The sequence below is a fragment of the Scylla paramamosain genome, chromosome 22, assembly GCF_035594125.1.
Source record: "Scylla paramamosain isolate STU-SP2022 chromosome 22, ASM3559412v1, whole genome shotgun sequence".
Taxonomy (NCBI): Eukaryota; Metazoa; Arthropoda; class Malacostraca; order Decapoda; family Portunidae; genus Scylla; species Scylla paramamosain.
Window position 1 is genome coordinate 9805916 of NC_087172.1, and position 27500 is coordinate 9833415.

General features: G+C 41.3%; 1 protein-coding gene across 14 annotated transcripts in view; it reads left to right on the forward strand.

The window, feature by feature from the left end:
• The first annotated feature begins 20563 nt into the window (after positions 1 to 20563).
• Positions 20564 to 27500, forward strand: part of LOC135111521 (scoloptoxin SSD14-like) — a 439479-nt gene continuing 432542 nt past the window's right edge. For 4 of the 14 annotated variants that reach the window (XM_064024907.1, XM_064024904.1, XM_064024912.1 and 1 more), the window contains exon 1: positions 20572 to 20781. The gene's annotated coding sequence lies outside the window, so the exon portion shown is untranslated. Of the gene's footprint in view, positions 20782 to 27500 lie in introns of all 14 variants that reach the window. The other 10 variants (XM_064024900.1, XM_064024905.1, XM_064024903.1 and 7 more) reach the window with 5 other exon arrangements.

The following is a 27500-nucleotide window of genomic DNA, read 5'->3' on the forward strand; positions in this document are numbered from 1 at the left end:
TCTACTACTACATAAGGAGTTATCCTTAAGGTTCAAAATCTAACTAGTTAGTACACTCATCTCTTCCTTCACTCCACACAATCACCAGGATGCTTATACTTCACTGTAGGTGCGTAAGAAACATGTCTCGTAGGGAGTCTATGGTTAACTACCTTTACACGCGAACATATATGGTTTTTCTATGTCCTTCTAGCTCGTGCATTACTGAAGTTAACAGTGGGTCACTGTTTTGTGTTTTGTGAGGTCAGCAACTGTAAGGTAACAAGATTGATTGCGAATAGGCTAGGTCCATTAACTACACGGCCTTAGTCACCTTTACTCGGCGCTCGGGTGCCTCGGCATCAGGGCAGGCACTGTCCTGTTCATGTGATCAGGGGTGCCGTAAGCCTCACGAGTGGTCACGGCTGTGACCAGTGACCTCTGGGGTAATGCCTTAGGCCTGGGTGCCTTGGCGACAACACACCTTTGGCTTGGCTACGACAATCCAAGTCATAGGAAAGTGGAAATACAGAAGTAGGCAGGGAGTTCCAGAGTTTACCAGAGAAAGGGATGAATGATTGAAAATACTGGTTAACTCTTATATTAAAGAGAAGGACAGAATGGGGGTGAGAGAAAGAAGAGAGTCTTGTGCAGCGAAGCCGCGGGAGGAGGGGATGCATGCAATTAGCAAAATCAGAAGAGCAGTTAGCATAAAAATAGAGGTAGAAGACAGCTAGAGATGCAACATTACGGCGATGAGAGAGAGGCTGAAGACAGTCAGTTAGAGGAGAGGAGGTGATGAGAAGAAAAGCTTTTAATTCCACCTGTCTAGAAAAACTGTGTGAGTGGAGTATGCTAACAGAGTTAGCAGCTGAGGGGATGAGAAAAACTGGCGGAGACGTCTCAGAACGCCTAATTTCATAGAAGTTCTTTTAGCTAGAGATGAGATGTGAAGTTTCTAGTTCAAATTATAAGTAAAGGACAGACCGAGGATGTGTAGAAGAGGGGGACAGTTGAGTGTCATTGAAGAAGAGGGAATAGTTGTCTGGAAGATTGTTGAGTTGATAGATGAAGAAATTGAGTTTTTGAGGCGTTGAACAATACCAAGTTTGCTCTGCCTGTGTCAGAAGTTTTAGAAAGATCAGAAGTCAGGCATTCTGTGGCTTCCCTTCGTGAAATGTTTACTTCCTGAAAGGTTGGACGTTTATGAAAAGACATGGAAAAGTGCAGGGTGGTATCATCAGCGTAGGAGTGGATAGAATAAGATGCTTGGTTTAGAAGGTCATTGATGAATAATAAGAAGAGAGTGGGTGACAGGACAGAACCCTGAGGAACACCACTGTTAATAGATTTAGGAGAAGAACAGTGACCGTCTACCACAGCAGCAATAGAATGGTCAGAGAGGAAACTTGAGATGAAGGTACAAAGAGAAGGATAGAAGCCATAGGAGGGTAGTTTGGAAATCAAAGCTTTGTGCCAGTCTCTATCAAAAGCTTTTCATATATCCAAGGCAACAGGAAAAGTTTCACTAAAATCTCTAAAAGAGGATGACCAAGACTCAGTAAGAAAAGCCAGAAGATCACCAGTAGAGTGGCCTTGACGGAACCCATACTGGCGATCAGATAGAAGGTTGTGAAGTGATAGATGTTTAAGAATCTTCCTGTTGAGGATAGATTAAAAAACTTTAGATAGGCAGGAAACTAAAGCAATAGGACGGTATTTTAAAGGATTAGAACGGTCATCCTTTTTCTGGCTAAATGTAGGCAAACTTCCTGCAAGAAGGAAAGGTAGATGTTAACAGACAGAGCTGAAGGAGTTTGACTAGGCAAGGTGCAAACACGGAGGCACAGTTTTGGAGAACAATAGGAGGGACCTCATCTGGTCCATACTCGTAAGCCTTCCAAGGGCCAGCGAGGGCATGGAAAACATCATTGCGAAGAATTTTAATAGGTAGAATGAAGTAGTCAGAGGGTGGAGGAGAGGGAGGAACAAGCCCTGAATCATCCAAGGTTTTTAGTAAAGGTTTGAGCGAAGAGTTCAGCTTTAGGGATAGATGTGACAGCAGTGGTGCCATCTGGCTGAAATAAAGGAGAGAAAAAAGAAGAAGCAAAGTTATTGGAAATATTTTTGGGTAGATGCCAGAAGTCACGAGGGGAGTTAGATCTTGAAGGATTTTGACAATTTCTGTTAATGAAAGAGGTTTTGGCTAGTTGGAGAACAGACTTGGCATTGTTTTGGGCAGAAATATAAAGTGCATGAGATTCTGGTGATGGAAGGCTTACGTACCTTTTGTGGGCCACCTCTTTATCATGTATAGTACGAGAACAAGCTGTGTTAAACCAAGGTTTGGAAGGTTTAGGTCGAGAAAAAGAGTAAGGAATGTACACCTCCATACCAGACACTATCAACTCTGTTATGGGCTCGGCACACAAAGACGGGTCTCTGACATGGAAGCAGTAGTCATTCCAAGGAAAATCAGCAAAATGCCTCCTCTGGTTCTCCCAACTAGCAGAGGCAAAACGCCAGAGGCACCTTCGCTTAGGGGGATCCTGATGAGGGATTGGAGCGATAGGAGAAGATGCAGATATGAGATTGTGATTGGAAGAGCCCAAAGGAGAAGAGAGGGTGACAGCATAAGCAGAAGGATTAGAAGTCAGGAAAAGGTAAAGAATGTTGGGCATATCTCCAAGATGGTCAGGAATACGAGTAGGGTATTGCACCAATTAGAGACGTCGCAGTGAGGCTGGTAGATACCTATCAGCGCCAGCATTTTTAATTGTCTCCGATTTCGTGGGGCAAAGGGGTGACTTAGCTAAATTTGAAATCGATGTGCAGGAAAAGTACAGCATGAATTGCTGCACAAGTGTATCTAAAATTAAAAACATAACCCTTAATATTAATATTCCTACTTACTGGTGTATGATAAGGCTTTGTTAATTGAATTATAAGATAAAACTAAAAATAGGTAATGAATTTTTTTTTAAGTAAGTATAAACAGTAAAAATAAAAGGATGTTGACTTCGGCTTGTGCATTTTATCTGGGAATGTTGAAAAATATCAGATATCACTGACACGTCCTGTATATGAAAGTAATCAGTGAAATAAAAAAAGAATAGCACCGCTGGCGGACGTACGACGTACTTATCTTGATCATGATTCTTCAGTTAAAGAAAGCGCCGCGCGCCGTTAGGGAGTGTAAAGTGTAAACAATAGCCTCTCAGTTCTGCCGATACAAAGGCCTTTACTTTGCTTTACTATATCCAGAATAGGGTATAGCTCGTTCTTTCAAGAATTTTCTTAATTCCGCTGTAGTCCATGATTGTGGCGGTGATGTATCCATTGTGCAGGGTAGTCCAGTGTCTGTGTTTTGGTTTGCTCGCTGCCCAAGTACCCGAGGATAGTGATCGTACCGCAAAAATAAAGTCTCTGATACAAAATTATATTTTCTTTACATTAAATGGATTTGCCTGTTGTTTAGTACATGAAAATGCAAGTATATATTAGTATACTTCCATTGAGGTCAGTAGAAAATTACAGATTGCCTGCCTTGATACACTTATAGGCTCTTTTAAGAATATTATCTGAAATTATGAATAGAGGCTCAAACAATGTCATGTGCTGTCAGTTATCACGAAATTAATTGACTTAAAATTCAGACGCATTACTGTGCAACGATACACCTTTGTAAGCTTGTAAAACCTTGCCCCAAAAAGTATTTATTTTCCGGCGAGAATTAAAAATTCTGGCGCTATCTGGTATCAAAACGCTCACTGCGACGTCTCTAATTGCTCTAGATCGTGGAGGATAGCAAAGTTGAATGCTAATTCACCAAGATGGTCAGTGAGGGGAGAGGAAAGCCAAAGCTGGTGGTGAACATTGAAATCTCCAAGAATGGAGATCTTTGCAAAAGGGAAGAGAGTCAGAATGTGCTCCACTTTGGAAGTTAAGTAATCAAAGAATTTCTTGTAGTCAGAGGATTTAGGTGAGACGTATACAGCACAGATAAATTTAGTTTGAGAGTGACTCTGTAGTCGTAGCCTGATGGTGGAAAACTCGGAAGATTCAAGAGCGTGGGCACGAGAGCAAGTTAAGTCGTTGCGCACATAAACGCAAGATCCAGCTTTGGATTGAAAATGAGGATAGAGAAAGTAGGAGGGAACAGAAAAGGGGCTACTGTCAGTTGCCTGAGATACCTGAGTTTCAGTGAAGAAAAGAAGATGAGGTTTAGAAGAGGAGAGGTGGTGTTTTACAGATTGAAAATTATATATTAGATCACGAATGCAGCAGAAAATGACGAAGAAAAAGTTGAGGGCTGTGTGAAGATACTTAGGTGTCGTTGTCAGAAGAGCAGTCCGACCTGGGGAAATTTGTGGTCCCCTCCCCAGATGGGGACTCCGAGGCTGATGTAGGAGTTGCCATGATAATTTTGAAATTTTGAGTGAAGGGTGTATCTCTTATTAGGTGCTTGTAGTTTTGTGTGGATGAAGAGAGTTGTCTTTAGAAGGCAGGCTGTGACCGCCCCCTTGTGTTGTGAGACACAGAGGGAAACGTTCTATGAGGTCACAGTTGGGTTTAATGATAAGTTCACAGCACCCCCTGATAAAGTGCTTTCTCACTGAGAGTAATTATCATTTCAGCAGGTGGCTACTGCCTAAATATATATATATATATATATATATATATATATATATATATATATATATATATATATATATATATATATATATATATATATATATATATATATATATATATATATATATATATATATATATATATATATATATATATATATATATATATATTAATGTACAGCGACATAAAGCAACATAAAATGAAGAAAATAAGAATGCATTAGAAAAGAATGATAATAAATGAGAAGAGAGAGAGAGCTAGAGTACTAACGCCAGACGTATGATTAAAAGTGGCAACTCGCTGCCATAAACTTGCCATAAGAATCCCCGCGCCCGGAGATTCTCCTTTTCCGATTAATTTACCCTATTTTTGTTTGTTCAGTCAGTTTGAGTCTCACATAGTTTACAAGAGAAGAGTTACTCTTGACAATGAAATAATCAGTATTCATCTAGCTCCCCTTGTTTAATCAGTAGAATTTTTAAAAGCAAAGTGTTTTATTCAAGTAAAGGCCGCGCGGGGAGCTGTTTGTTGTTTGGCGTCCGTATGTGCGTTTGTCAAATCCCCCTTTTTCCTGTACCCCCCCTCCCCTAACAGCAGCGAGGGAAAATATCTGGAGCGCTTTCCCCCATTCAGTCTCTATGAAATAGTGGGCAGGAACCGGTTCCGGAACCGGTTCCGGAGAATTGTGTAGAGCGCGTGGGACTGGTACCAGTCTTGGAACTACTAGCGGGCGGGGTGAGTACCAGTCTTGGAGCCTCCAGCGTGCTGCTCAGACGGTTACCAGGCAGAGCCGGTTCCGGAATCGGTTCTGTGAGGAATCGTTTAGAGAGCGCGTTGTGAGTACCAAGTCTTGGAGCCGCCAGCGCGCTGCTCAGATGGTTACCACTAGTGCGTAGCGGTTCCAGGACTCATCTAGAATATTGGCAGATATTATTACAAGCTCCTCGTTAGACAGACACATATTAGTTTTCCCCATATAGCAGAGAGTGTCATGTGGTCATGTTGCTCTAAATATCGTTCCATCATGTAGTATGTAGAACTCCATCTAGTTTCTACATCCTGAATAAGTTTTTTTGAAGGCTGCTTGTGCTGCTCTTGCACCTGCATGAGCTGATCAGAAGCCTTCATGCAGTGATGAAAAAAAAAAAAAAAATACAATAGTCTTTATTTTTCTTTTAGCTTCTAGAGATCCTCAGTTTTCTTAATGGAGTCCTGAACAACTAGATTAAAGTGAGTGCAAAGCACAGGATATGGCGAATATTCATTTGTTTTATTGCTGCAGTCATGTTAGCAGCATTGTCAGTCACAATTGAATTAATTTTATCTAAAATGTTCCATTTATTGCAGACAAACCTTATCTCTTCTTCAATATTATCTGCTGTATGGGACTTAACCATACAAACAGTATCAAGCACAGCAGACTTGAGGACCCACTCTGGGAATATGTAGTGAGCTGTCACTATGATGAATGCTTCCATTGTCCGGATGTTCATAATATGTCTGTTGTTAAAGTAATACATTTAGCTTTTTCCAGCTCTTGACGGACTCTCTCTACCTCTCTATTGTAAACAGAAGGTAAGAGAGTCCTACCTATCTCTCTGTGGCTTACCAAGTCATATCTGTGGTTGAGTCCATTTACTAATCTCTTGAACCCCTTGTCTTCAATAACAAATAGTGATTGTAAGTCTTCCACTATCTTGATTTCCAAACTACCTTCCTACGGCTTCTATCCTTCTCTCTGTAACTTCATCTCAAGTTTCCTTTCTGATCGTTATATTGCTGCTGTGGTAGACGGTCACTGTTCTTCTCCTAAATCTATTAACAGTGGTGTTCCTTAGGGTTCTGTCCTGTCACCCACTCTCTTCTTATTATTCATTAATGATCTTCTACCAAACTTCTTGTCCTATCCACTCCTACACTGATGATACCACCCTGCACTTTTCCACGTCTTTTCATTAGGCATCCAACCCTTCAGGAGGTAAACATTTCACGCAGGGAAGCCACAGAACGCTTGACTTCTGATCTTTCTAAAATTTATGATTTGGGCAGAGCAAACTTGGTATTGTTCAGTTCCTCAAAAACTCAATTCCTCCATCTATCAACTCGACACAACCTTCCAGACAACTATTCCCTCTTCTTCAATGACACTCAACTGTCCCCCTCTTCTACACTGAACATCCTCGGTCTGTCCTTTACTTATAATCTGAACTGGAAACTTCACATCTCATCTCTAGCTAAAACAGCTTCTATGAAGTTAGGTGTTCTGAGACGTCTCCGTTAGTTTTTCTCACCCCTCCCCCCAGCTGCTAACTCTGTACAAGGGCTTTATCCGTCCATGTATGGAGTATGCTTCACATGTCTGGGGGGGTTCCACTCATACTGCTCTTCTAGACAGGGTGAAATCAAAAGCTTTTCGTCTCATCAACTTCTCTCCTCTAACTGACTGTCTTCAGCCTCTCTCTCACCGCCGCAATGTTGCATATCTAGCTGTCTTCTACCGCTATTTTCTTGCTAACTGTATGCCTCCCCTCCTCCCGCGGCCTCGCTGCACAAGACTTTCTTCTTTCTCTCACCCCTATTCTGTCCACCTCTCTAACGCAAGAGTTAACCAGTATTCTCAATCATTCATCCCTTTCTCTGGTAAACTCTGGAACTTCCTGCCTGCTTCTGTATTTCCACCTTCCTATGACTTGCATTCCTTCAAGAGGGAGGTTTCAAGACACTTATTCATCAATTTTTGACTACTGCTTTGACCCTTTTATGGGACTGGCATTTCAGTGGGCATTTTTTTTTTGTTGGATTTTTGTTGCCCTTGGCCAGTGTCATTCCTACATAAAAAAAAAAAAATCCTGACAACCAGAGAGTCAAGTTCTTTCTTTTTATTCGAGTCATTCTTATAGGGGTGAGCCCTAGTGATGGCCTGCATCAATGTTGGTTGAGCAGATGTGGATCGTCTGGGATGTTTGGCAGCAATTTCCATATCTGCATCCTCCTTGAACTCCGTATATTCAGTGGGATGTCTGATGCGTAGGTGTTTCATCATGTTCGATGTACTTCCACTGTACTTCAGCTTATCTTTACACACCAAGCATACAACGTTGTCAGATGATGTCTGTTCCATGTACGTCCACACTGGAGCTGTTTTATTCCGCTTGGGTGCTATTGTTTTTCGTGAAATCTAGGTTTAATAATAATAAGTAAGATGTACACCTCCGTTCTCTATGCTATGATGCTGCTAAGTAGGTACAAATGCGATATTTGCACCTTCAGCACGTTGCCTTTGAAAAAGACTTGTTGTCTGCAAAAAATATTAGAGAGGAAGGGTTGGAGTACAACGTGCAAGTTTTTTTGAGTATCTGAAAAAAAAATATGGTCTTTATTTATTCATGAGGATGATGGTCACAAATTCCCTCTCCCTTAGACAGTTTTAGCTCTTATGAGCTAGTGATGTTGTGATGTTGGATAGGAAAGTGTGGGGGAAAGGAAGATGTATTGATGAGGGAAAGTGGGTGGGAAGAGAAGTGTGAAGGAAAGTAGGAGGTAGATAGTATGTGGGATTAACCACATTGCTTATTTTTTATGTATTTACTTTTTTGTTATTACCAGCGCCTCAGAGCATGGGGCCTGAAGGAGAGGGGAACCCGCGGTTGTCGACAGATTGAATATATGATTTTTGATTTAATGTGTATATATTGGAGTAGGTGACTGTTGGTTTGAGGCAATTATTGAGCTAGGGAACCAATTGTGATTGAAGTCATTATTTCTTTCGTTTATTAAGCTGTTGTACATATCTTCATTATTGTGTTTTATTGTTTCCCATATGTTTTGTGCTTTATAGTGAATGGATATGTTAATAGGAATGACCTTATATTTCAAATGTAATTGTTCAGTGTTTGATATCCTATCGTTGTCACTCCAGTTAATAAATCGCAGGGCTCTATTTAAAACTCTTTATAATTTTAGTTTCTGACTATTTGTAGCAGCGTTTATTGGTATGGGTGGATATTCTAGGATAGGTATTAATAGCATTTTTATAATTGTTGTTTTAATGTGGGGAGTTAAATTTTTGAACCTGTATAGTTTACTTAAAGCTGCTGTTCCTCTGTGTATTCTCTCTGTTATGTGAGTTGTAATTCCCCATGAGCTAGTGGCCGGCTGCACACTACTATTTATACCCTATCATGACATCATAGGACATCTACCAATCAGAGTGTTAAGAAACTATTACGCATATGGCAACACTAAATCGGTGCATACTATTGGCCATCATGAACGAAATATTTTCATATCATTCATGCGATTTCTTTGAATGCTGGATGAAGGGACACTATTCATGTATCATTCTTTTACACTCCATTTCGTTCATTTGTAGATACCATTTGCAAAACTTCCTGAATAATATTCGTGATTACATACTTTAAACAATGCATAGCTGTTTGTGATATATAACTCACGAGCATCAGCCATCAGTACTCATGAGGAACCATTAAGGCTGAACTGGCTCCAAGACTCGGAACAGATTCCAAGCAAGGCCTAGAGGAACTGTCGGACCCGATTACGGAACCGGTTCCTGCCCAGCCCTACTAGGAAGCAGTTGAAAGGAGCAGATGTACTGAGATGTGCTCTAATGTTTGACGGAGACTGGGATAATAGTTAGGCAGGTCAGTTGCCTTAAGGAGATGTGTGAGTCACTACCGGCTGTACGCCCCGACCTACTTATACAGATTAGGAATCTCCATAGAAGCCTGACAGTAAGGGTAGTTGTGTATACCACGCACTATACTCAGGGAAGTGACCCCTTGACTGTGCAAGTGTACAGGTCGAGCTTGCGCAGTGAGTGGCGATTGATCCTCCTGTGTGTTCGTGGGCACTCTTTTTTGTAGTAATTTCTTGTGTCTTTTATTAGTGACCCTATTTTATCTTAAATGCTACTGCAGGCTGATGCAGTTCAGCCACAGAGGACTTGAATAATTAGCTGTGTAGTGAACTTTACTCCCTCCTCAGGTCCTGACAAGGCCCGCTGTTCATGAGGCAGTAAACAACACTACTCGACTTGAGGCTATAACACTCTGTTGGGCAGTGGGAGGACTGTTATAGAGAATGGAAGTCCAACAGAGTATTATACCTCAACCATATACATGTTATTGTATGTTATAACTGTTTTTCCTAGATGTGGTTGTCGTTTCTTTTGTAGCTGTGGGGTATTAACTGTTATTTTGAGTATTTCCCTTATCTGTGGGTCGGTAAAACAGACTGGCGACCTCGAATTAGTGTGACCTGGCATTACGACTGTTGTGAAAAAGGTGCAGGAATCTCGAGGGACCCTGTACACCTGTCTTTGAGTCCTGCACTGACTTCACGCATGAGATGGCTCAGGGAAGCTGGTCCAGGTGCAGCAGCTTTGTTAAGGGGCAGGGATTTGTGGTTGTAACAATATATATATATATATATATATATATATATATATATATATATATATATATATATATATATATATATATATATATATATATATATCTTCCTCTATATGAAAATGCAGCTCTGTCTCCCTTCCCACACTTCCCTGTTGCTCATTTTTCATTTCTGAACACGTGTTTTGCGACAATATAGAAATATTGTCATTATTATGTCAATCTTATTTTGTGAAGTTTTACTACTTGAAGCGATAAATTGACGATGGCAGTAATTGTGTCCTCCTCTCCACTTCCTCCTCTTTCCTCTCTCCTCTCTCCTCTTCCTCCCCCGCCTCTGCCTTCCTTTACTTCCTCCTTCACCACACTATGAGAATATTCACGAAATCTCTCTCTCTCTCTCTCTCTCTCTCTCTCTCTCTCTCTCTCTCTCTCTCTCTCTCTCTCTCTCTCTCTCTCTCCTTCTTCTTCTTCTTCTTTTTCTTATCTTTTTCTTCTACACTTGTCTCCTCCTCCTCATCATCACCATCCTCTCTCCGTTATAAAAAAAAAAAAAAAGAAAAAAAATGCAAAGGAATACAAAGGAGGTCTAAACAGCAAGAGATCTTGAGGTTCTTACTAGGCTGTTTGGGTAAATACTCTCACTAACTATAGCTATTAATGGCAGGAGGAGGAGAAAGAAGAGGAGGAACAGGAGGGAGAGGAGGAGGAGGAGGAACAGGAGGAGGAAGAACAGGAGGAGGAAGAGGAGAAGGAAGAGGAGGAGGAGGAAGAGGAGAAGAAGGAGGAGGAGGAGGAGGAGGAAGAAGAAGAGGAGGAGGAAGAGGAGGAAGAGGAGGATGCGGAGGAGGAGGAGGAGGAGGATGCGGAGGAGGAGGATGGAGAGAGAGAGAGAGAGAGAGAGAGAGAGAGAGAGAGAGAGAGAGAGAGAGAGAGAGAGAGAAGGGAACAGAAGGCTGATGCCCGAAAGGTGTGAAATATTTACTTAATCACTTCGTTACTTCCAGCACTACTACCTCCACCACCACCTTTATAATATTTGTCACAACATTTGCAAACATTGCTACTATCATTGACAGTTTATTGCTTTAAGTTGTAAAACTTCATAAAAAGCGAAAGAAAAAAAAAAACATTTATTGTCTTAAAAATGCTTAGATTTTAACAATGAGCAGCAGGGTAGTGTAGGGAAAGTCACACCTATATTTTCAGTGTGGAGGATGAGGAGTGAGGAGGACGAAGAGGAGTGAGGAGGACGACGACGAAGAGGAGTGAGGAAGAGAAGGAGTAAGAAGTTGAATGCGGAACAAAAATAAAGCACGAGCACTCAGCTGGCCTGACCGCTCCTCACCTGCTCTCTTACCTCATCAAACTCTTCCCATCTATTGAGGGTTATTGTCAAGTCACACACACACACACACACACACACACACACACACACACACACACACACACACACACACACACACACACACACACGTACACACATCTATTGAGGATTGTGGTCAGGTGACACCCACCCACATACAAACACAAACTCACCCACCAGGTGTGCGGATGAGGGAATGGTGTGAAATAATTAGCTGAGCTCTTCTTTGCTTCCGCTACCACCACCACTACCACCAATTCTTTCGTCAATGTCTTTCAAAATTGTATATCTATGGACGGTAATATGAATGTGCATTGTCAGAAATAGCGTCAATATTAGTTACCACAATACAGTTTCGTGTTTTGACTACAAAGAAAAAAGATACCCAGACAAAGGACACTGTATTTCATTCGCTATGGCCGAAGTCCCTCTTGCTTTCAGGTCTTGTTTGGTTAGTAAGACGTTCCAATAGCACGCACGCACGCACACACACACACACACACACACACACACACACACACTCACACACACACACACAGTGTCCTACGCGAAGATCGGTCACTATGAGCTCTGAGCTCTTTCCGTAGGAGAACGGTTAGCTGGGTGAACAGTAGACGACCGTTGGTGAATCACACACACACACACACACACACACATACACGCACACACACAGACACACACATACACATACTGCGTCGTGTACCCGCCCCACCCCCGCCACAGCACAGTTACTCACCGCTCACATCATTGACACTGCTGATGCCCTGAGGGTGCGGTATCCTGCCGCCAAGCTGGTCATCTGTGGGGACTTTAACAGATTAGATATCAACGATATCCTACACCAGCTACACCTCACCCAGGTCGTGGAGTTCCTCACCCACCAGCAAGCCATCCTCGACCTTATACTGACAGACCTGGGCCAGCAATACTCGTCCCTCAAGCCGCTGCCTCCCATGGGACGGAGCACCCACCTCTCCATACTGTGGACACCCACACCCACCACCTCGACCAGGACCCACCGCCCCATGCCTGACTCAGCCATGAGGGAGTTTGGGCAGTGGGTGACACAACACCCGTGGACCGAGGTGCTGGATGTGGAGGACGTCCACTTAAAATGGCAAAATTACGTCGCCACCACCACAGAAGCCTTCCACCGCTACTTCCCAGCCAAGAGCGTCACAGCGCCCCTCATTAAAAGACTCATGCGTCAGCGGACCTGGGCGTTCCACTCCTACCTGGTCCTATACAGGAAACTAAGAAACAGAGTGATCAGGGAGATTAAAGCTGCCAAGGCAAGCTATTACCCAGACAAGATACACCACCACAAACTGGCCAACAACAGACAGTGGTACGCTGTGCCTTTGTAGGCTTTGTGTGGCCTACAAAAGCACACTTCATCTCTTCCTTGCACTTCACACCTTCCTGCTAATCTCGTGGCTCAGGAGATGAACGATTACTTTGCTGCTATCTGTCAAACCTTTCCTCCCCTCCACACCACTCCGCTTCCTGCCTATCTTCCCGCTCCGTCCCCTGCCCCCATTGTCTAGGCGGTGGATGTTTTTAAGAGAATACTCAAATTCAAACCAAGATCCACCACACCCACTGACCTTCCTATAAAAATTTACAAGGAGTTTGCTGTAGAGCTAGCAACACCGCTATGCTCCATAATAAACGCCTCTCTCTCCCAACACTCTTGCCCCGCGGGCTGGAAGACATCTTACGTCACCCCCATCCCCAAAATTTCCAGTCCACAGTCACTCAATGACCTCAGGCCAGTCTCTATCACCCCCATCCCTAGCCTTATTTGTGAAGATTTTGTGTATGACTGGGCCTACACCAAAATTTGTAATACCGTGGATATCAGACATATTAAAGCCACCTCCACCTCCCATTACCTGACGAGCTTCCTTGAATTCATCCACAGCCACCTGGACAAGCGAAACACCTCTCTAGCTGTTGGTTTTGTGGACTCCAAAAAAGCCTTTGATCTTGTTGATCACACTGTTGTCATCAGCAAGGCAATAAGTCTGGGTCTCCCTCCTAACTTAGTAGCGTGGCTAGCCGACTTCCTCACAGGGAGGCTTCAGGCCGTTCGCTATCAGGGCTCTGTCTCTAATTTCCAACAGCTGACATGTGGGGTCCCCCAGGGGACCAAGATGGGTCCTCTATGCTTCCTCCTCCTCATTAACGACGCCCTCACTGACACCCCCCCATCGCTGGAAGTATGTGGACGACTGCACCGTGGGCGTCCCGGTTTCCACCAAGAACCCGGACTACTCGCCACTGCAAGCAATTCTGGAGCGACTGCAGACGTGGACGGAGGAGAGCAGGATGACCATCAACCACAGCAAAATTGTGGTGATGCATCTCTGTACCTCCTCTGTACCAGTGCCTCCTCTCCAACTCACAGTGGGCCCTCACCTCCTCCAGGTGGTCCGATGTGCCAAGCTTCTCGGAGTCACGGTGGACGACCAGCTGACCTGGAAGCAGCATGTCGCCAGCATCGTAAGATCAGCTACCTACAGGCCGTACAACATGCTGCGCAGACTCAAGTCGCTGGGGACGCCGACAGACGAGTTAAGGGGGGTGTACCTCACCTTCATCCTCCCCAAACTCATGTATGCCTCCCCAGCGTGGTCCTCTTCCCTCACACACACTCAACAGCTACAGCTGGAGAGTGTGCAGAAAAGGGCGTGCAGGATCATGCTTGGCCCTGCCTACACCACCTATGAAGAAGCCCTGACCACCCTGAGTCTGTCCAGATTATCCACCAGGCACCGAGAGGTTCTGGAGAAGTTTGGAAGGGGACTACTGCATCATCCACGTCTCAGACACATGCTGCCGCCTGACGCGCCTCGCCCGGTCCGTGCCACAAGACACCACAACAAGATAACGCCCTTAAAGGCGCCGCGCATGGACCGGTATAGACTCAGCGCGATTCCCACCATGGTGCGAGCCATCAATCAATAGTCCCTTCTAGATTAGACTTACCTATAGGATTAATGTTAAGCATTTCCCCACCCCTCTGTACATTTTCAGTTTGTTAACTGCCTAAATAATAAACCATTTATTATTATTATTATTATTATTATTATTATTATTATTATTATTATTATTATTACTGTATGTAATTATATATATATATATATATATATATATATATATATATATATATATATATATATATATATATATATATATATATATATATATATATATATATATATATATATATATATATATATATATATATATATATATATATATATATATATATATATATATATATATATATATATATATATATATATATATATATTTATTCATTTATTTATTTACTTTTTTTTTATGTAGGAAGGACACTGGCCAAGGGCAACAAAAATCCAATAAAAAAATATGCCCACTGAAATGCCAGTCCCATAAAAGGGTCAAAGCAGTGGTCAAAAATTGATGAATAAATGTCTTGAAACCTCCCTCTTGAAGGAATGCAAGTCATAGGAAGGTGGAAATACAGAAGCAGGCAGGGAGTTCCAGAGTTTACCAGAGAAAGGGATGAATGATTGAGAATACTGGTTAACTCTTGCGTTAGAGAGGTGGACAGAATAGGGGTGAGAGAAAGAAGAAAGTCTTGTGCAGCGAGGCCGCGGAAGGAGGGGAGGCATGCAGTTAGCAAGATCAGAAGAGCAGTTAGCATGAAAATAGCGGTAGAAGACAGCTAGATATGCAACACTGCGGCGGTGAGAGAGAGGCCGAAGACAGTCAGTTAGAGGAGAGGAGTTGATGAGACGAAAAGCTTTTGATTCCACCCTGTCTAGAAGATCAGTATGAGTGGAACCCCCCAGACATGTGAAGCATACTCCATACATGGACGGATAAGGCCCTTGTACAGAGTTAGCAGCTGGGGGGGGTGAGAAAAAACTGGCGGAGACGTCTCAGAACACCTAACTTCATAGAAGCTGTTTTAGCTAGAGATGAGATGTGAAGTTTCCAGTTCAGATTATAAGTAAAGGACAGACCGAGGATGTTCAGTGTAGAAGAGGGGGACAGTTGAGTGTCATTGAAGAAGAGGGAATAGTTGTCTGGAAGGTTGTGTCGAGTTGATAGATGGAGGAATTGAATTTTTAGGGAATTGAACAATACCAAGTTTGCTCTACCCCAATCAGAAATTTTAGAAAGATCAGAAGTCAAGCGTTCTGTGGCTTCCCTGCGTGATATGTTTACCTCCTGAAGGGTTGGACGTCTATGAAAAGACGTGGAAAAGTGCAGGGTGGTATCATCAGCGTAGGAGTGGATAGGGCAAGAAGTTTGGTTTAGAAGATCATTAATGAATAATAAGAAGAGAGTGGGTGACAGGACAGAACCCTAAGGAACACCACTGTTAATAGATTTAGGAGAAGAACAGTGACTGTCTACCACAGCAGCAATAGAACGGTCGGAAAGGAAACTTGAGATGAATTTACAGAGAGAAGGATAGAAACAGTAGGAGGGTAGTTTGGAAATCAAAGCTTTGTGCCAGACTCTATCAAAAACTTTTGATATGTCCAAGGCAACAGCAAAAGTTTCACCAAAATCTCTAAAAGAGGATGACCAAGACTCAGTAAGGAAAGCCAGAAGATCACCAGTAGAGCGGCCTTGACGGAACCCATACTGGCGATCAGATAGAAGGTTGTGAAGTGATAGATGTTTAAGAATCTTCCTGTTGAGGATAGACTCAAAAACTTTAGATAGGCAGGAAATTAAAGCAATAGGGCGGTAGTTTGAAAGATTAGAATGGTCACCCTTTTTAGGAACAGGTTGAATGTAGGCAAACTTCCAGCAAGAAGGAAAGGTAGATGTTGACAGACAGAGCTGAAAGAGTTTGACTTGGCAAAGTGCAAGCACGGAGGCACAGTTTCGGAGAACAATAGGAGGGACCCCATTAGGTCCATAAGCCTTCCGAGGGTTTAGGCCAGCGAGGGCATGGAAAACATCATTGCGAAGAATTTTAATACATGGCATGAAGTAGTCAGAGGGTGGAGGAGAGGGAGGAACAAGCCCAGAATCGTCCAAGGTAGAGTTTTTAGCAAAGGTTTGAGCGAAGAGTTCAGCTTTAGAAATAGATGTGATAGCAGTGGTGCCATCTGGTTGAAATAGAGGAGGGAAAGAAGAAGAAGCAAAGTTATTGGAGATATTTTTGGCTAGATGCCAGAAATCACGAGGGGAGTTAGATCTTGAAAGGTTTTGGCATTTTCTGTTAATTAAGGAGTTTTTGGCTAGTTGGAGAACAGACTTGGCATGGTTTTGGGCAGAAATATAAAGTGCATGAGATTCTGGTGATGGAAGGCTTAAGTACCTTTTGTGGGCCACCTCTCTATCATGTATAGCACGAGAGCAAGCTGTGTTAAACTAAGGTTTAGAAGGTTTAGGACGAGAAAAAGAGTGAGGAATGTACACCTCCATGTCAGACACTATCACCTCTGTTATGCGCTCAGCACACAAAGACGAGTCTCTGACACGGAAGCAGTAGTCATTCCAAGGAAAATCAGCAAAATACCTCCTCAGGCCCCCCCAACTAGCAGAGGCAAAACGTCTGAGGCATCTTCTCTTAGGGGGATCCTGAGGAGGGATTGGAGCGATAGGACAAGATAAATATATGAGATTGTGATCAGAGGAGCCCAACGGAGAAGAAAGGGTGACAGCATAAGCAGAAGGATTAGAGGTATCTCCAAGACGGTCAGGAATACGAGTAGGGTGTTGCACCAATTGCTCTAGGTCATGGAGGATAGCAAAGTTGTAGGCTAGTTCACCAAGATGGCCAGTGAAGGGAGAGGAAAGCCAAAGCTGGTGGTGAACATTGAAGTCTCCAAGAATGGAGATCTTTGCAAAAGGGAAGAGGGTCAGAATGTGCTCCACTTTGGAAGTTAAGTAGTCAAAGAATTTCTTATAATCAGAGGAGTTAGGTGAGAGGTATACAGCACAGATAAATTTAGTATGAGAGTGACTCTGTAGTCGTAGCCATATATATATATATATATATATATATATATATATATATATATATATATATATATATATATATATATATATATATATATATATATATGACGAAGAGGAGGAGTATGGGAAATAAGGAAGAGGAAAGGGAATGAGGAGGAGGAAGAGAAGGGTGATGAGAACAACAATGAAAACAAGCGAAACACACACACACACCCACACACACACACACACACACACACACACACACACACACACATTACCTATCAATTTAACGGAAGCGCTGATCATGGCAAGGGACAGGGCATGGACTAGGTGAGGAACGTCAAGTGGGTGGAGCCTGAAGGATTAGTTTTTGAGGGGGTTGAGCCAATCACAGAAAAACAAAAGCCTTAACCTGGTTGGTAGTCGATAGGTGTCGCTACAGAGTAATTAATAGAACAGGAGTGGCAATATATATATATATATATATATATATATATATATATATATATATATATATATATATATATATATATATATATATATATATATATATATATATATATATATATATATATAGATAGATAGATAGATAGATAGAGAGAGAGAGAGAGAGAGAGAGAGAGAGAGAGAGAGAGAGAGAGAGAGAGAGAGAGAGAGAGAGAGAGAGAGAATGGTAAAGTAGTGAAGGAGAAAGTGGAAGGTGCCGTGAATGTAGCGAGAGGGCGCTGTTTACTCTAAAAGAATCTGTCGGCTTGAGCCACAATGAAAGCCAGAAAGATTAAACTATTGACATATTACCAGCACGGCCCTCTACATAACTGATGCCAGTACGACGTGTTAACTTGTAGCCGAGCCATGACAGCGTTAGGCTGTGTTAACTTTTAAGCAATTATGGCGATGCAGTAACCTGTATCCAGTAAGCCGCAAAGGAGTATAACCAGTACTTGTGAGCGAAATGAGAAACTTTTCCTGATAATTAAGTATTGAAAACGTGTTGCCAGTACTCGAAGTTGTGACGAATGTGTGAGGACGTGTTACTGGTGTTTTAAATTGTTAAGCTATGCGGATGTTTGTTAACTTGCTATCAAGATGTGAAGACGTGTTACATAATATATTCTCTCATGATCTGATTCTTCAAGACTCCTAGACTCATAACAAGTAAGTTGTAGTTAACAGTGCTTATTGAAGCTATTACTGTACCGCTGATACACGTGTCACTGTTAAGCCCTGTGCACACAGTCACACAGTCACGTTCATCATCATCACGATAGTGCTACTAATACCAGTCGTAGCGTTATCATGATGCATAATCGTGGTCTAGCGTCACGAATCATGACGGTCATAGCGTAATCTTGGACCATTACGAAAATTTAACGTTTACCTTAAAAACTCGTGGAACTCGACGAATTTTATATCCAGTGTAGCTTTACCTTTACGTTATCATGACGTTTTCGTGACATGTGTAGTTATATCATCACCCAATCGTTGGTGTAGTAAGTCCGTCATGATATTATCTTGATAGAAAACGTCATAACATCACGACGACCATCGCGACAGCATCATGATGCTGTAGATGTGTACCTGAATGGAAATACCGGACCTGAGGAGAATACTGAGATGGTAGTCCTCGGCCTTCAACACTCTCACTGAGTTTATCAGTACATTCCATGTCAATCTATATATATATATATATATATATATATATATATATATATATATATATATATATATATATATATATATATATATATATATATATATATATATATATATATATATATATATATATATATATATATATATATATATATATATATATATATATATATATATATATATATATATATATATATATATATATATATATATATATATATATAAGGATTTCATGTTTTTTCTTTGGTAAGAATAACCTTATAGTGTAATATACGTAAGTTATTCCACGACATGGAATTCCATAAATCGGAATTCCACTTAGGTCATTATGAGAGAGAGAAAGGGACCATGAACATCACTTGTCTTAATACCCTAAACACTTTCCCGGGAACGTACTGATTGCTAATAGAGCAGCTACAGCTCACACTCTCTACAGATCCCACAGTTCGTCGCTGGGTGTAGGACGATTTGGCCACGGATGATTTGCCCACGGACAATTTGGCCACGGGATGTCACCGTAGGACGTTTTGGCCACGGGAACTTCCCAAGGTGGACGTTTTGGCCATGAAACATATTTACTGTAATATATATTATATTTTGTATTATTTACATATTTTCACAATTATTATTAATATTCGTATTTATTATATTTTCACAATTATTATTAATATTCGTATTTATTATATTTTCTAAGTGAGACAGAAGTGAAGCTTCAATTTACAGGCGTTCATAATGTGTTATGGGATTGAGATTAAAAGAGTGAAGCTTCAGTTTACCTAACCTAACCTAACCTAACCTAACCTAACCTAACCTAACCTAAAAAATTATCAAGAATTGCAGACACGACTCCACAATCTTGTACTCGACCTGAACGAAGGCAAGAAGACCACTGGAGAATTCCTTCGTGGCATAAGTCATAACCTTAGAGGTGGTCAGCCAAATGTGTAGCCCTTTTAAATACATTCATGAATATTTTGTTCTTATTTTTAATTTTAAATAATTTTAGTACATTTTTAATAACAGAACAGATTAGAGAACTTTTTTGGATAATAAAACAGACTAAAGATTTTTTCCTTTACTTAATAAGCAAGCTACTAAGTGCAATAGATTCCTAGTATTTTCTCCCGTGGCCAAAATGTCCTACCCACCGTGGCCAAAACGTCCTAGGGTGACATCCCGTGGCCAAATCGTCCGTGGCCAAATCGTCCGTGGCCAAATTGTCCGGATTCCTTCGTCGCTACCACTCAAACAAATTTCTAGCCTATATTGATAGTTGAATCTGCCTCTGAGAGGCCATTTTGAAATTAAATTGAAGTTCACATATCTAGAGACTATTAACTCATAATGCTATATGCTTTAGCGTTACGCTCGTCAATGTACTCCATCCTGATAGTCACCTCATACCCATGGACCGCACCAGTATTGAAATGCGTTTCAGTTGTTACTGTCATGAAGATAATTATTGATACTTTAGTAGAGGAGACCTCATTGGTTTTGTTAGCGATGGCAACTTTGCCTAACTTATAGCACTTGGCAACTCAGAACCAGCCGCTGAAGGTAGAGAGGAAAATGCCAGTCATCACCAGGCTTCTCTCCCGTGTCCCGTGTGGTGGTCGCTTCACTTAGTCCGCGGGACAAATAGCAGCAATATCAGCACAGTAATCAGTACCACCTAACTGTGAATTAGGTAAGTGTGCTGTCAAGGCTTCACCTCTTACGGTGAGTGCTTGCTGCTCGCAAAGACGACGCGGGAATTCATCTAAGCAGCCTGGTAAAGTAAGTGAGCAAAGGTTAGGAACTTTCAAACCTCGCCATTTGTTTCGCACTAAGTATATAATATATATATATATATATATATATATATATATATATATATATATATATATATATATATATATATATATATATATATATATATATATATATATATATAAGATGATGCCTGAAAAAAAAAAAAGATAATTAGCAATGATGAAGTACATAGATACGTATATATGCGGTGTATTTACTTAGCATGAGGCACACATACCGTGCCTATGCATTCAGCTGCACCTAGGAACACACCGTGTACTTGTGCATTCAGCAGTATCTGCGTCCTGTACAAGCTGCAGGCCCCGACACTCCTATTGTGCACACACACACACACACACACACACACACAACGCAGCGAATGCTGACACGACGAAACGAGAGAAGCACAACTCGTATTCGTAGTAACCGACTTCATGTGTCATGATCAAGTTTTTCATCGCGGGGCTTGCGGGACAGCCTGCGCCTTCACCAGGCATGAGGTGAAGAGTTTGGCCGCACTCCTCTCTGAGTGTGTGGTGTGAGTGTGTGTGTGTGTGTGTGTGTGTGTGTGTGTGTGTGTGTGTGTGTGGTATAATGCAGCTATTACGTATATTGCACATGCATGCCTACACCAGTACAGAAAAAAAAGTGTGGTCTTGTGTAGTTCACATAATAATCCTTATATTCATGTACCCAATATCTTGCGTAATGCACGACCTTCAGATCCACGTGGGGTCGGGAGGGAGACAGGTAGGGGCCCTGCTTGGGCAAACCGCTCAGTAAATTAACTCTGTCGCTTTTTCAATGCTACCCGATAAGTGACACAAGTGTGGAATGGCTATCAGAGCCACTTAACTGCGTAAGTAATGTTAATCGTGTCCGAGGGATGAGGAGGAGGGACAGAAGATAGGAAGGTTCTAACACATACTGTAGAGACCTTGATAGATATTATGCTCGTAATGGTGACGAAGATAGCCAATCCGTCATAACAATGGAGTCAATGATGATATATATATATATATATATATATATATATATATATATATATATATATATATATATATATATATATATATATATACTTTCAAGGCCATACCTTTCTTGTTCTCCTGAGATTGTTTCTGAACAAAAGAACGACATGTTGATAGAAGAATGTATAATACATTTAATTGAAATGAAAGGTAAGGGATTCCTTTTAAATATATAATTGGGGAAAGACAAAAAAGAAAAGAGAAACCAGCTGCTGTTTGTAAAGAGAAAGCCTTGTTGGTATTTCCGTCCTTGAGTCTTCGTTTCCTGCACAGTATGTGGGGCGTTCCTTGTCATACTGTGCTACTGTATGGAAGAACTGCACGTCAGCATCTTGTCGGTGCGTCATTTCCACCATCAGAATTTTAAGTCATTACACTTTTTCTAGACATCATTGCAAAAACATTCCATGTTAAGTGAATAGTGTCACATGTCTAATCGCTTCACATGTCTTATTGCGTACCGGTGTCAGAATGGTCGATTGCGATATTTCTGGTCATATTTCTGGTCGTGCATTTCAAGAGTTTACTCAGCGGCCTTTTTTTTTAAAGGGGACTTGCGTATACATGTTTGTAGAAGCTCGACAAAGAGGGACATGTTCAGACATGGAAGCTGTTGAACTGGAGGGCGAAGGCATTGAGAAAATTTGAGCGAAGGATGGTATGGTTGATATTCAATCTGTAAAACACCACCTCTCCTATACTAAACATCTTCTTTTCCTCACTTAAACACAAGTATCTGAGGCAACTTACTGCACCCGGTTTTCTATTCCCTCCTATCTCTATTCTCATTTTCAATCCAAAGCTGTATCTTGCGTCTATTTGTGCAACGACTTAACTTACTTTCGTGCCCACGCTCTTGAATCTTCCAAATAATCCACCATCTGGCTATGACTACAAAATCACTCTCAAGCTAAATAAATATGTGCTGTATATCTCTCATCTAATTTCTCCAACTATAATAAAATCTTTGACTACTTAACTTTCAAAGTGGAGCACATCCTCTTTTCTCTTTTGCAGAGATCTCCATTCATTGTTCACCACCAACTTTGTCTTTCCTCACTCTTCACTAACAATCATAGTAAACTAGTCTTTAAGTTTGTTATCGTCCACGACCTAGAGCAACTGGTGCAACACCTTATTCTTATTCCTGACCGTCTTAGAGATATGCCCAACATTCTTGACCTCTTTTCCAAACCTCTAATCCTTCTGCTTATGATGTCATCCTATCTTCTCCGTTAGGCTCCTCTGATCACCTCATATCTGTATCTTCTATCGTTCCAATCCTTTCTCAGGATCCCCCAAAGCAGAGGTGCCTGTTTTTGCCTTTGCTAATTGGAGGGATCTGAGGAGGCATTATTCTGATTTTCCGTGGAATGATTACTACCCCTGTGTCAGAGATCCGTCTCTGTGTGCTAAGTGCATAACAGAGATGATAGTGTCTGGTGTGGAGGCATACATTCCTCACTCTTTTTCTCTACCTAAACCTTTGTTTAACACATCCTGTTCTCGTGCTATATATGATAGAGAGGTGGCCCATAAAAGGTACCTGAGCCTTCCATCACCTCAATCTCATCCATTTTATATTTCTGCCTGAAATCATGCCAAATCTGTCTCCAACTAGGAAAATTTTTCAAGATACTTATTCTTTAGAGAGACGTAGGTTAAGAGGAGACCTGATAAAAGTCTTTAAGTGGTATAAGGGTTATAACAAGGCAGATGTAAACAAAATTCTTAGGATCAGCAACCAGGGTAGAACAAGAAATAACGGGTTCAAGCTTGAAAAATTTAGGTTTAGGAAGGAGATAGGAAAAAATTGGTTCTCAAATAGAGTGGTAGATGAATGGAACGGACTTAATAATCATGTAGTTAGTGCTAGGACACTAGAGAGCTTTAAGAGAAGATTAGACAAGTTTATGGATGGGGATAGCAGATGGAATTAGGTAGGTGTGTTTCATACAGGGACTGCCACGTGTAAGCCTGGTCGCTTCTTGCAGCTTCCCTTATTTCTTATGTTCTTATGTTCTTAAGATCCAGCTTCCCTCGTAATTTCTGGCACCTAGACAAAAGCATCTCCTATAACTTTCAACTCACTGACACCACTGCTATCTCATCTATTTCTAAAGATGAACTCTTCGCTCAAACCTTTTGCTAAAATTTCTACTTTGAATGATTCAGGGCTTGTCCTCCACTCTCCAACTACTTTATCTTACCCACTAAGATCCTTCACAGTGATGTTTTCCATGCCCTCGATGGCATTAACCCTTGGAATGCTTTTGGACCTGATGGGGTCCCTTCTGTTATTCTCCGTGCTTGCACCTTGCCTAATCAAACTCTTCCAACTCTGTCTATCTACATCTACCTTTCCTTCTTGCTGATAGTTTGCCTACATTCAGCCTGTTCCTTAAAAGGGAGATCGCTCTACCATCCTGTTGCTTTAATTTCCTGCCTCTCAAGTTTTGAATCTATCCTCAATAGGAAGACTCTTAAACAACTATCACTTCACAACCTTATATCTGATCACTAGTATGGGTTCTGTCGAGGTCGGTCTACTGGTGATCTGGTCATCAGCACGATGTCTCTTATGAAGTTTGATTTTATAGCTATACCTTATCCTAATGCTTTAAAAGTTATGTTAACGCTCATAATAATGTATCACAAATATTAACGTTACAAGAATCACGAATATTAACATGTTACAAGATCAATGAGTAATAAAAATATTTTGATACTATATATATAAATATTAAAGGAATGTGGCTGACGTTCGTCATCGTTCGTCATACAGACGAACCTATTATATTATAATTACATAAATAAAGGATATATATATATATATATATATATATATATATATATATATATATATATATATATATATATATATATATATATATATATATACATACGAGTATATATATACTCTAGACTGCAGGCACCTTCTCATGAACCCCACAGTACCGCCTCTTTGACCACCACGTCTAGTTCTGTTCATATATGCAACATAACCAGGGAAAAATATCAGAAAGTTGCTTTTCATGTCATCCAAGCCAAATAAGTCATAATGCATAAGTAGACTCTGCACTGTACCATTTTCTAGTTTCATATTCACACCATTTATATTCCAGCGTAACAATTTCAAATCACGAATCTTTAGCCTACCTAAAAAAGAGTAGGGTTTCAGCGATCTATGACATCATCATCACAATACAGTTTCCTTTCTCTCACATCGAGATGTATCACTCGTCCCACATTCTCCGGCCGCTGCTTCTCCGCATCTTCTGCATCCAGCAATCGCTTCCACTCCTTCCTTACATTAGGGTGCACATATTTCTTGACATAAATCTTGTCAAACGGGGATCTTGCATCCTTGAGTTTTCTTGTCTTGCTTAGTATAGCGTTTTGAACCTGCTTCGACTCCGCCATTACCTGTACAGACCGCTTTCTTCAATGCTGAACATGACCAAATCTATGATGAGAGCATATCTTGAATTCTTCTCCTACTGCATTCCATACTTTTCTGATCTTTTCTTCTTCCAGAAGAGCGCCATCCAATTCTTCCTCTTCCTCCGGCACACCCGACACCACCAACTTTGTTTCCCTTTCACGTCTATCAATGGTCTCCAGGAAAAGCTGTTGCCGCATAATCACCTTTGCTTTTTTTCTCAGCTTGGTCTTGTAGGTCCTTAATTTTCTGGTTGATGATACTGTCCGATGATATGATGAATTTCTTTAGCTCCGTTAGCTCTGTTTCAATGGTATTCAGTTAATTTCCCAGTCCATGTTGTTCAACCTCTGTGTCCTCATTATAATCCAGGATACTGTTAATTTAGGCATCCTTGTTTATCTGCTTCAATTGGGCCATCTGCATGCGTTGTAATTCGTATGAGTGATCTTGCCATTTTACAACCACTTGAATTAGATAGGCTGAGTACCCAAACAGGTCTGCCATGATTGAGATATAGCAGACCAAGGCAAGAGCATGGTCCGGTACGTCTGTCCAGTCTGACGACTGGCCACATACACCACACATACGCACACACATAAACTGGCTAATTTTGCCTCGCATCTATCTGCTAGCCAATGAATATCGACGAAGTAGAAATGCCCTTCCAGCTTGGCCTGCTGGGAAAGGCTTTTAGCTCGGGCTCACCTCCGTCATACCTCGAACAGAGTATACAAACTTTGGAATTACCACTATTGCCATTGCCAAAATAATTACTGCCTGCTCTTCTGGAAATTCACTTTGTTCCTGGCGTGGAGAACTTGGCAGGTGTTCAATCCTGTCCAAGGGTGACCTGTGACAATGCAGGTCCAGGATATGACAATATTTAGAATGCAAAAATGACGGCTACTTTAATGGCTATCCAGAATTTAATTAGAAAACTTAGTAGATATTTAAAATTCGAATTAACTCTCAGCTATTTTAGAATTGCATGAAGAAATACCCCTATAACTAACATGGAAATAATCAGCTATGGCAAAATTCCCTGAAATGTTTATGGAAATTAAATGGAGGAAACACTGCATAATGCTCGCCAGGGAAACAAGAACAAATGATTACGCAGCGTCCTACACCTTTCGTTGGTTGATCAGCCAGAGTGGTATCTGACCCATATAGAATTATTACCGCTCTTGCTTTGGTAACATGAGATTAGAAGGTTGAGATAACGGAGGGAAGCGCAGCATTACCATGTGATGAAATTAGATAAGAGAGATAAAGCGCCATCGGCATTGAGACAAGCTTACTCTAACAATTGGGGTGGGAAGTTCAGCGGTGGCAAAATTTTTCCTTGTTTCAGTGAGCAAGGACTGTGGTGGTGTGTTCAAGAGTATACATTTATCCTCCACAGTGCCACTATTACAACTCCATCTCTTTGGGTGTTGTCATTTTCTGGAATTCTCCAGCAGCGTCTCTGCTAAATTAGGGCACAAATCAATCTGTTTGATATGTTAGTCATTAAGTACGAGTACTTATGAGGTAATTTAAATTACTGTGTGTATATTTGCTTTTCTATTAAGGCTATATAAGTACTATGAAGAACCTGCTATTTTTCATGATTTTTTTTTTTCAATTACTGTGTGTATATTTGCTTTTCTAGTAAGGCTATATAGTAGCTATGAATAACTTGTTATTTTCATGACTTTTTTTTTCAAAAATATTATATTCTTTACATAACAATTACTTTGTATACACACTTTGTCTGCACTGGTGTCTGGTGTCTGATGCTGTCAGTACCAAAGATGGGCCAGATCACAGGGAATGGCTGAGTCAATTCACAGAGTCATCACCATCTAAGGTGCAGCTCGTCTTCATGTGCATTGTAGTCAAATGAATGAACTTTTTCACAATATAATGCATATTTCTAAAGGCAAAAACAGTTCGAGTGTAAGGGGAGAAACGATCGAGACGGGTGATAATGAAGCGTCCAGCCTTTCTTCCAGATCCCAGAATCGTCTGAGCCGAGTAGGGGGTGGTCCACAAAGGGGCGATGGGACAGAAACACTGGAGAGGGTGTGGAAGTTTAATCATAATACTTTCTTTGCACACTACACAGAAGATACCAAAGGCACGAATACTACACATTCACACTAGGACACTGCCACCGAAGCTTCTCAACACCCTAACCAGTTCCGTCGCTGTGACACGGGAAAACACACACACACACACACACA